At 37.4% G+C, this 10,192-nt stretch overlaps 2 protein-coding genes across 5 annotated transcripts in view; one reads left to right on the top strand and one right to left on the bottom strand.

The window, feature by feature from the left end:
* Positions 1-10,192, top strand: part of LOC135209104 (phosphatidylinositol 4-kinase type 2-alpha-like) — an 88,287-nt gene that overhangs the window by 36,519 nt on the left and 41,576 nt on the right. The gene's annotated exons all lie outside the window — the stretch shown is intronic.
* The window catches only part of LOC135209102 (4-hydroxyphenylpyruvate dioxygenase-like), a 52,312-nt gene that overhangs the window by 41,452 nt on the left and 668 nt on the right, over positions 1-10,192 (bottom strand). The window lies entirely within an intron of this gene.

Raw genomic sequence — 10,192 nt, 5'->3', positions numbered from 1 at the left:
CTGTATGTAGTGCTTTGCTGTGTCATGAATATATGCTATGTTGTAGATGTTGTATGAGAGAGAGAGAGAGAGACGAGAGAGAGAGACGAGAGAGAGATTAGAGAGAGAGAGATGCTATGTTATGGATGTTGTATGAGAGAGGGAGAGAGTGCCTGAGGAGAATGTATAAAGTTCCCTACAAGCTTTGGGTTTGTAATGCATTGCAGAGCGCTTTCAAGAGCTTTCAAAATGGTGGTCATACCTGACTGGGGTTGAAAGTTTTATCAAGAGGTTGGCCAACGGTAGTCCCATCTACTTTCTACCCTCTCCCACCTTCACCCCTGTCTCCACCCCCTTCCCCACTGATCTAGTAAAATCCTCTTCCTGTTATCACCTATTATTAATTATTTATTGTTATTTGCATGTGTAGTAATCGTGTATTTTTTACAATGTTTCTGACTAGCATTTACCTTAGACGAAAAAAAATTAGATTTCAGTTTATAATAATAATTTATTATTATTATTATATTGCTTATACAATTCTCTCTCTCTTTCTCTCTCTAACTCGACCTACCGGAGAAGTGCTCTGACCGTACTGGAGAGCTCGCAACACCACGATAAAAGGAGAAGGACTCGCCACTGGAGTGAGCAAGAGCCCGTGCTGGCACAAGGCCAGCTTAATCTTAAACAACAACACCACTGAATTCAGTCCCTCAGCAGTTTATCGCTTGATAATGTCCTGTCGATCAGGAGGAAACGTCGCGTTATAGAGAGAGGAGAGAGAGAGAGAGAGAGAGAGAGAGAGAGAATTGTATAAGCAATATTATTATTATTATTATTGTTGTTGTTATTATTATTAATATTGATATTGATATTAAGTCAAATTGGCAGCCTTTTCTATAAAGCATATTATAATCGTACTGTGAATTGTTATTATTATTATTATTATTATTATTATTATTATTATTATTATTATTATTATTGTTAATAATAATAATAATACTAATAATAAAAATGACAATTGCCATTTATGAATAACTATAAAAAATTATTATTATTATTATTTTCTATGACAGTCCTCCAATTCGACTGGGTGGTATTTATAGTGTGGGGGGTTCCGGGATGCACCCTGCCTCCTTCGGATTCCATGATTACTGTCCATCACTTGTCTTACTATGTGCTCCGTTTCTAGGATCACACACTTCTGCATGAGTCCAGGGATCTTGGGATAGTGTTGTTGTTGTTGTTGTTATTATTATTATTAATTATTATTATTATTATTATTATTATTATTATTATTATTATTATTGTTCTAAAGGGTCCACAATAATACAAAGTGTAAAAAGTCTGTGATAATTTTAAAGTCTTCAAAATTATACACAGACTTTTTACACTTTGTATTATTGTGGACCCTTTAGAACATTATATATACTCTCGTGATAGAGAGTTTTTCCCTACAAATTATTATTATTATTATTCTATGAATTCAACAGTAAAATCCACTTAGTTATTTTTAGCCATTGTACTCCTTATAGTAATAAGTTATTGCAGTTATGATATTACCGAGTTACTTACAATCGTCACGACAAAAATCGAAGGTACCGATGTTCTGTGTACGTACAACCATGGTAGAAAAATTAATTAAGGGACAGTCCGTCCGTGCTTACGTCCGCAATTAGACCAAACCCTCGGAGCAAAAGAGAGACTATATATATATATATATTATATATATATATACTTTATATATATATATATATATATATATATATATATCATATATAATAATTAATAATATATATATTGTGTGTGTGTGTGTGTGTATGATTGCAATGTCTCGTGAGGTGTAATTCGACGCCTATCTCTATTTACGACGACGTGACGTAACGGTTACGTAATTCGCTGTAATGTGAGAAAGTAATGAATCTTTCTGTACCCAACTTTCCGGATTTTTTTTTTTCATCATCCTCCTTGTGGGAGTGATTGGACACCGGGTACATTTTTGTGAAGATGTGATGGAGTTTTAACAATTGCTTTTTTAGGCTATAAATCTGTTTGAATTGTGGCCTAATTTGTTGTATTGTTTCCAATATTTTATGGAGAATATTGAGGTGAGTTTTTTTATTTTTTTTTCCGGGAGTGATTTGATAGTACTTTGTATTTTATGTGGAGATGTGAGAGGATTTTAGATGTTTCTTTTTTAAGGTTTAGATATTGTTTAAAGTGTGTAGTGTGTTTAGTAGTTTCAGATACTTTCTGAATATTAAGAAGCAGTGATATATAGCTATATATATATATATATATATATCTTATATATATAGATATATATATATATATATGTATATATATATTGTATAGGGGATATATATGTGTATTATATATGTAATAATATATATATAATATATATATAATATGTATATATATATGTATATATATATAATGTGTATATATATATATATCATATATATATATATATTTATATTTATATAATATATATATATCACTATACGTATATACAGTGTATGTATGTGCGTATGTATGTATGCGTGTATGTGCCTCTGAAAACGTTACACATTTTACTAAAATATCGTTCATATTTCTAACACTATGTTCGTTGCAGCGTCCCCTCGACCCCTAGCTGCAACACCTTCCATTCCTTTTTACCGTACCTCCGTTCATATTCTCTTCAAATAAACCTTCTCACTCTCGATTTCCCTTTCAGCGTTGAATGACCTTATCGTAGGTCCCAGCGCTTGGCCTTTGGCCTAAATTTTATATTCCAATACCAATTGAGACTAGACAAAATAATTTTCTTACGGACCTTGATTCCAAGTTCTAAAGCAAATTCAATGTTCCCTGACCTTTCGTATAGTACTTTATTGTCGCTGAGAATGAATGTTTTTTAAAATACATAGCCAAAATACCCTTGATGTCTTAAACTTGCTGTCCAGCCTCTCGAACTTTTTTTTTTCTGAATGTTTTTTTTTTTTTCCTGAATGGTTTTTTGTGTTGAATGTTTTTTTAGCGCTGGGGGGGGGGGCGGCGGCCGTTGAATGAGTTTTGAAGTTTTTTTTTTTTTTTTTTTCCACTGAATGGTTTTTAATTTTTTTTTCACTGAATGGTTTTTAAGCTTTTTTGGTGAATGGTTTTTAAGCGGTTTATTTTATTTTTGTATTTTATAATATTTTTTTTAAGCGCTGAAGGGTCGAAAGTTGCAGAGGTCCTTTATTGCTCACATCGCTGGACGTCTCCCAGCGGATCTTGTGCAATTGGCAATGCTTCTTCAGAAGTGCACTGCTCTAATGCAACTCAACTTGTATTTTAACATTTTAAATCATTATTTATGTATTTAATTTTTGATTAATGTTTTTCTAATAACTTCATCTCTTCTTTCTGTATTTTTTATTAATTTCTGTCATTTCTTTCGAATGTCAAAATATTCTTTGGAAGCTTGAAGTTCAAGTCAGTCTTCTTATAAAATAATAAATAATATAATAAAATAATAATAATAATAATAATAATAATAATAATAATAATAATACCAACCTAAGCATGGCATGGATAGACTATAAGAAAGCCTTGGACATGATACCACACACATGGCTAATAGAATGCCTGAAAATATATGGGGCAGAGGAAAACACCATCAGCTTCCTCAAAAATACAATGCGCAACTGGAATACAATACTTACAAGCTCTGGAATAAGACTAGCAGAGGTTAATATCAGGAGAGGGATCTTCCAGGGCGACTCACTGTCCCCACTACTCTTCGTAGTAGCCATGATTCCCATGATAAAAGTACTACAGAAGATGGATGCCGGGTACCAACTCGAGAAAAGAGGCAACAGAATCAACCATCTGATGTTCATGGACGACATCAAGCTGTATGGTAAGAGCATCAAGGAAATAGATACCCTAATCCAGACTGTAAGGATTGTATCTGGGGATATCAGGATGGAGTTTGGAATTGAAAAATGCGCCTTAGTCAACATACAAAAAGGCAAAGTAACGAGAACTGAAGGGATAAAGCTACCAGATGGGAGCAACATTAACACATAGATGAGACAGGATACAAATACCTGGGAATAATGGAAGGAGGGGATATAAAACACCAAGAGATGAAGGACACGATCAGGAAAGAATATATGCAGAGACTCAAGGCGATACTCAAGTCAAAACTCAACGCCGGAAATATGATAAAAGCCATAAACACATGGGCAGTGCCAGTAATCAGATACAGCGCAGGAATAGTGGAATGGACGAAGGCAGAACTCCGCAGCATAGATCAGAAAACCAGGAAACATATGACAATACACAAAGCACTACACCCAAGAGCAAATACGGACAGACTATACATAACACGAAAGGAAGGAGGGAGAGGACTACTAAGTATAGAGGACTGCGTAAACATCGAGAACAGAGCACTGGGGCAATATCTGAAAACCAGTGAAGACGAGTGGCTAAAGAGTGCATGGGAAGAAGGACTGATAAAAGTAGACGAAGACCCAGAAATATACAGACACAGGAGAAAGACAGACAGAACAGAGGACTGGCACAACAAACCAATGCACGGACAATACATGAGACAGACTAAAGAACTAGCCAGCGATGACAATTGGCAATGGCTACAGAGGGGAGAGCTAAAGAAGGAAACTGAAGGAATGATAACAGCGGCACAAGATCAGGCCCTAAGAACCAGGTATGTTCAAAGAACGATAGACGGAAATAACATCTCTCCCATATGTAGGAAGTGCAATACGAAAAATGAAACCATAAACCACATAGCAAGTGAATGCCCGGCACTTGCACAGAACCAGTACAAAAAGAGGCATGATTCAGTAGCAAAAGCCCTCCACTGGAGCCTGTGCAAGAAACATCAGCTACCTTGCAGAAATAAGTGGTACGAGCACCAACCTGAAGGAGTGATAGAAAACGATCAGGCAAAGATCCTCTGGGACTATGGTATCAGAACGGATAGGGTGATACGTGCAAACAGACCAGACGTGACGTTGATTGACAAAGTCAAGAAGAAAGTATCACTCATTGATGTCGCAATACCATGGGACACCAGAGTTGAAGAGAAAGAGAGGGAAAAAATGGATAAGTATCAAGATCTGAAAATAGAAATAAGAAGGATATGGGATATGCCAGTGGAAATCGTACCCATAATCATAGGAGCACTAGGCACGATCCCAAGATCCCTGAAAAGGAATCTAGAAAAACTAGAGGCTGAAGTAGCTCCAGGACTCATGCAGAAGAGTGTCATCCTAGAAACGGCACACATAGTAAGAAAAGTGATGGACTCCTAAGGAGGCAGGATGCAACCCGGAACCCCACACTATAAATACCACCCAGTCGAATTGGAGGACTGATAGAGCAAAAAAAAAAAAAAAAAAATAATAATAATAATAGAAAGAAAGGGAGAAAATGGATAAGTATCAAGACCTGAAAATAGAAATGAGAAGGATATGGGGTATGTCAGTGGATATTGTAGTCATAATCATAGGAACACTAGGCACGACTCCAAGATCCCAGAAAAGGAATCTGGAAAAACTAGAGGCTGAAGTAGCTCCAGGACTCCTGCAGAAGTGTGCGCTCCTAGAAACAGCACACATAATAAGACAAGTGAAGGACTCTTAAGGAGGCAGGATGCAACCCGGAACCCCACACCATAAATACCACCCAGTCGAGTTGGAGGACTGTATTAAAAAATAATAATTTTTTATTATAATAATAATGAATAATGTCCCAGTGTCTGTCTAGGCAGCCTAAACTTAAATCAAATAGGCCGCGTGGTACGTTTTGATTTCAGAGGAACTTGCAAATAATTTGTTGTGAACGTAAAAGCGAATTCCTCCCTGCTTAATGAAATTAAATTAAACTTACCCGCGCATGCGCAGTAGTCGTGGCACGACTGATCTCCGAGTGTAATTGGAGTGGGGGTCACTCGAGGCTTGATTATGCATTTGAGTGACTTTCGTAAATTGCTCTCTCTCTCTCTCTCTCTCTCTCTCTCTCTCCTCTCTCTCTCTCTCTCTACTAGTGTTGGCTGCGTATTTCCTAAGAGGTGCTAAAGGGCTTAAATCAATCAAATACCACACCTGTTAAATTGTCTTGTTAGGAACCTCAATATGTCGGAAACTGTTGCATACATTATCACAAGTTGAATAAAAGTCTGCAACTAATTCTGGAAACTTGCATGGGCTGCCAACAAGTCGTTAACATGTATTCAACCCGGTAAGAAGATGTGTGTGCATTGTCACTGACATGTAGATGACAGGGTTACTGTAGTGTGGATGCACCTGTATGGTATATATAGGTGTGTGCTCGTCAGTCTTGTTTCTCTGTCTGTCTGATTTGGACATAAAAACATATTCCTAATATATATTTAATTCATGGAACGCCAACTTGATCTCTCTCTCTCTCTCTCTCTCTCTCTCTCTCTCTCTCTCTCTCTCTCTCTGTGCATCAAGTCAAGGTCATTGATCCAATCCCTGGCTCGTGTTTATCTTGGGGAAATGCAGCGGCTGAAGAAGCTGTTTGCTCAGGAGAGAGAGAGAGAGAGAGAGAGAGAGAGAGAGAGAGAGAGAGAGAGAGGGGGGGGGGGGGGCGGTTCCAAGCAAAGGTACCTCGCTGTTTCCAACATCTACCTTAACAAAGAAGACTCGACTTTTCATACTGGCATAACTGTTTTGAGAGAGAGAGAGAGAGAGAGAGAGAGAGAGAACAAACATGGCTCAAAAGATCCAGGTAACAAGGCAGCATGTTGCGAATTGTTTGTTTATCATTACTCTCCAGTTTTTATTTATTTTTTATTTTCATTCTTTTTCTTTTCAGTAATATTTTTTATATTAGCGTTTTCCTGCAAAGTCTTACTCGAGGGAAGGTCGTATTCATTTCTGTATGATTTTTTTCAAATACGTGAATGATACACCTAAGCTGGGTAATTAACCACTGGACCACGAATCACTCTGGAATTCACATCCTTCCTCTGTGTCGTCACTTGTATTGCTTTCCATACCATTAAGTAAAACCAAAGCATTATATATATATATATATATATATATATATATTATATATACACATACACTCTCTCTCTCTCTCTCTCTCTCTCTCTCTCTCTCTCTCTCTCTCTCTCTCTCTCTCTCTCTCTCTCTCTCTCTCTCTCTCTCCATAAAATATTCAAACTGCTTACCTCAGCCTGTTTTTTTCTGAATTTTTTTTCTTCTGAATTTTTTCTCGTGAATGGAGGAGGCTGGTTCATTTACATAACAGAATAGTTAACTAACACGAACAAGCACACAATATACACACATACAGTACACACAGTGTACAAGGATACAGTATATGGACACGTGCAGTACACAAAACACACACAGTGACATACAATACATTTACAAATACACATAAACACAGTAAACATACATGCGTGTGTAAACGCACAGTACACACACACAAACATGAACATACATTACACACACACACACACACACACACACAATTCACAATTGTTGTGACTTTTTTAAGGCAGTGTTTGAGTTTATGTTCTCTTACCCACTTCTTTCTTCTTGTTTATTTCTGCAGTCCGGTTCTATGTTTGACTTTATGCTTCTTCTTAATGTTAGTTCTGGATTAGTAGTATTATAGTCTTTAGTCTCTCAGGAGAAGTTTGAATGACACGAACGGCAGTTTCTTTCTTTACTGTTGCAGAGAATTAGTTACAACTACAAAGTTTATAGTGTAACTCTTATTCGGGACCACCGGCATAGTTCTTGCTTCTTTACTGTACGACGGCTGCCGGTCCTCTCTGTCTTCTGCTCTTCTGAAATTCACCCCCCCTCGGTTCGAATTCAGCCCAACCTCCTTAGGCGGTGTAGGTTCTGGTTCTCCGCCCAATTGGATTCTTGATTCGTCGAGCGGATATTTCCTTATCTTTTCCCCATCCCCTTTTAGGTGGGTTTAACATGTTAATTCCTCCTCTTCCAGGCGGAGTCAATAATTTAACATGTTAATACCTCCTGGAGGTGGAGCTCCATTACCGATGGAAGCCGAGTAAGTCTGGTGCGAGGTCACAGGTCAAAGATTTTATGACTGTCTTCAGATTTTAATTGCGATGGTGTTATGGTCCAACTTCCTGTGACTAAGGTTTTGTTGACCAAATTCTGGCTCACGCACAGAGCTCAATCTCTCTCTCTCTCTTCCCTCTTTCTCTCTCGTAATTTTCGCTGTACTTTGATTATTCTCTCTCTCTCTTTTTACGCTACCCTATCTACTATTATTTCTTATAGCTATCATTACACAATTATACACATACAGTACAACAGACATACATTACACAAGCTCACACATACATTAAACAAAAACAACCACAGTACACAAACGCACACTTTACACAAGCACACATACAGTGCACAAACACATACATTGCATTAGCACACGCGCGCGGATACGCATTTCAAAAATAGACATTTGTTTGTGTGTTCGTAAGGTTTCTTCTTCTTCTTCTTCTTCTTCTTGTAGAAGTTAAAGCGGAGGAGGCTTCCTCCTCTTCCTGATTTGTTTCTTGTGTCTGTTATTATTATTGTTTGGGTCTGTCTGGGTCTGTATTATTATAATACAGGTCAACATGATTAGTTTGTAAGTAAACAAAATGTGGTTTAAATTAAAGAGTACAGAGTAACATGGTAAATCGCTGAACTACCAACACACTCGACGTACAAAATTACATTCTCTCTTACAGGGCGGAAGTAAGACCAACTCAAGTCCTAATTCTCAATTCTTCGGAAATCTCTCCATGCCTTTGTTCTTCCTGGTGCTAATAACCTCCTTTCTCCTGTGAAGCTCTTATGTGATTTAAAAAAAAAATTCCTTTGTGCTGTGGTTACAATAAAAAAAAATCGTTCGTGTGGTTAACAGTCACGTGGAGGATTAATAGTTGAATAGTTCAGTTGTCATGTTACCACGCATATTTGAGTCTTAAAATTTTGGCCTATTTTTGTCCAGGTGCATTAGTTAATGTGTATCTTATGTCATTAGTACTATATGCAATTGTAATAGCCACAGTGGCCTCTACGTGTACTATATATAAATAGTTTGTGTGTAACCACACCAGATAAGACTAACTGTAGCTTACAATGTTCCTCTACAGGCCTTCGACAACAACGATCTTATCAGCTCATACCACAAACCTTTTATCTGAAATTATTCGCTATTGAACAAAACAGCACCTGGCTATTGCCACTGGAGTCTGTATCCCTGCTCTTATGAAAGCAAAAAGTACGTGCTACGTGCAGAGGGGAAAGCATTAGACAGCAATGAAAGATTAGGAGGACACTTCCATCTTTCTATTCAATCACCTTGACATGAATATCTAGTATCTAGAGGGAGGTCGGTTTTCATATTGTGAGGAATCCCTCGATCCCTCTCACTCTGGGTGTGTGTCTTGGGATCCGAAGGTTGGCTAAGTCGCGGGAGGATTTATTTCTTTGTTCTTTTCTAAGTTATTAGGTTGTTAGTATCGAATATCTTTTGTATTTCCGTATTCTACATCGATCTGTTCTTGGTGATTTCTAGACTTTTCGTTATAATCTGCTCATAATCACCGACGCGCAGGTTTATTTGCTTCTGAAATATTAGATATAGGTCTGAAACTTCTTTCTTCTTCTTGTTTTAAATGTTTAATACCAACAGCTCAATTATATCCTCCATTCATCTTTGCGTAGTGATTGAATTTATATTTATAATCGGCTAAAAAAAATCGTCATAGCAAAGGGCCTATGATGCTTTTAAAAGTGAAAGAGGTCTAAAACAGCTTTTGTTTCTTTTGTAAATGTATACCAACAACAGAAACCGAATATTTCTGTTTAAAAAGTTTGCCAGTACCTCCTTACGACTTTCAGTAGACGCAGTTTACTGAAAAAAAAGACGTAAGTGCATTCAATTTATACTACTTAGATGGTTTCATCAGACGGGAAGGGATTGTATCCTTGTACCCAGCTACGTCAAACTTGTAGGTTGGACTTCTCAAAGTGTGGGTGTTGGTACGTACTATACTCGACAGCGCTCGATTAGACTCATAACTGTGTAAACAAAAGCTCATTTCTTTCAAGTGCTCTTCAGGATCAGATTTAAAGGGAATAATGAAAACTGAGCGCCTTGTGGTATATCACAGGAAATATCTGTAGCGCACTACTTTGGTGGTGGGGCACCCCCCCCC

The sequence above is a fragment of the Macrobrachium nipponense genome, chromosome 37 (assembly GCF_015104395.2).
Source record: "Macrobrachium nipponense isolate FS-2020 chromosome 37, ASM1510439v2, whole genome shotgun sequence".
In the NCBI taxonomy this organism is placed as follows: domain Eukaryota; kingdom Metazoa; phylum Arthropoda; class Malacostraca; order Decapoda; family Palaemonidae; genus Macrobrachium; species Macrobrachium nipponense.
Note: the sequence above shows the minus strand (reverse complement) of the source record. Positions and strands in the feature narration are given on the sequence as shown.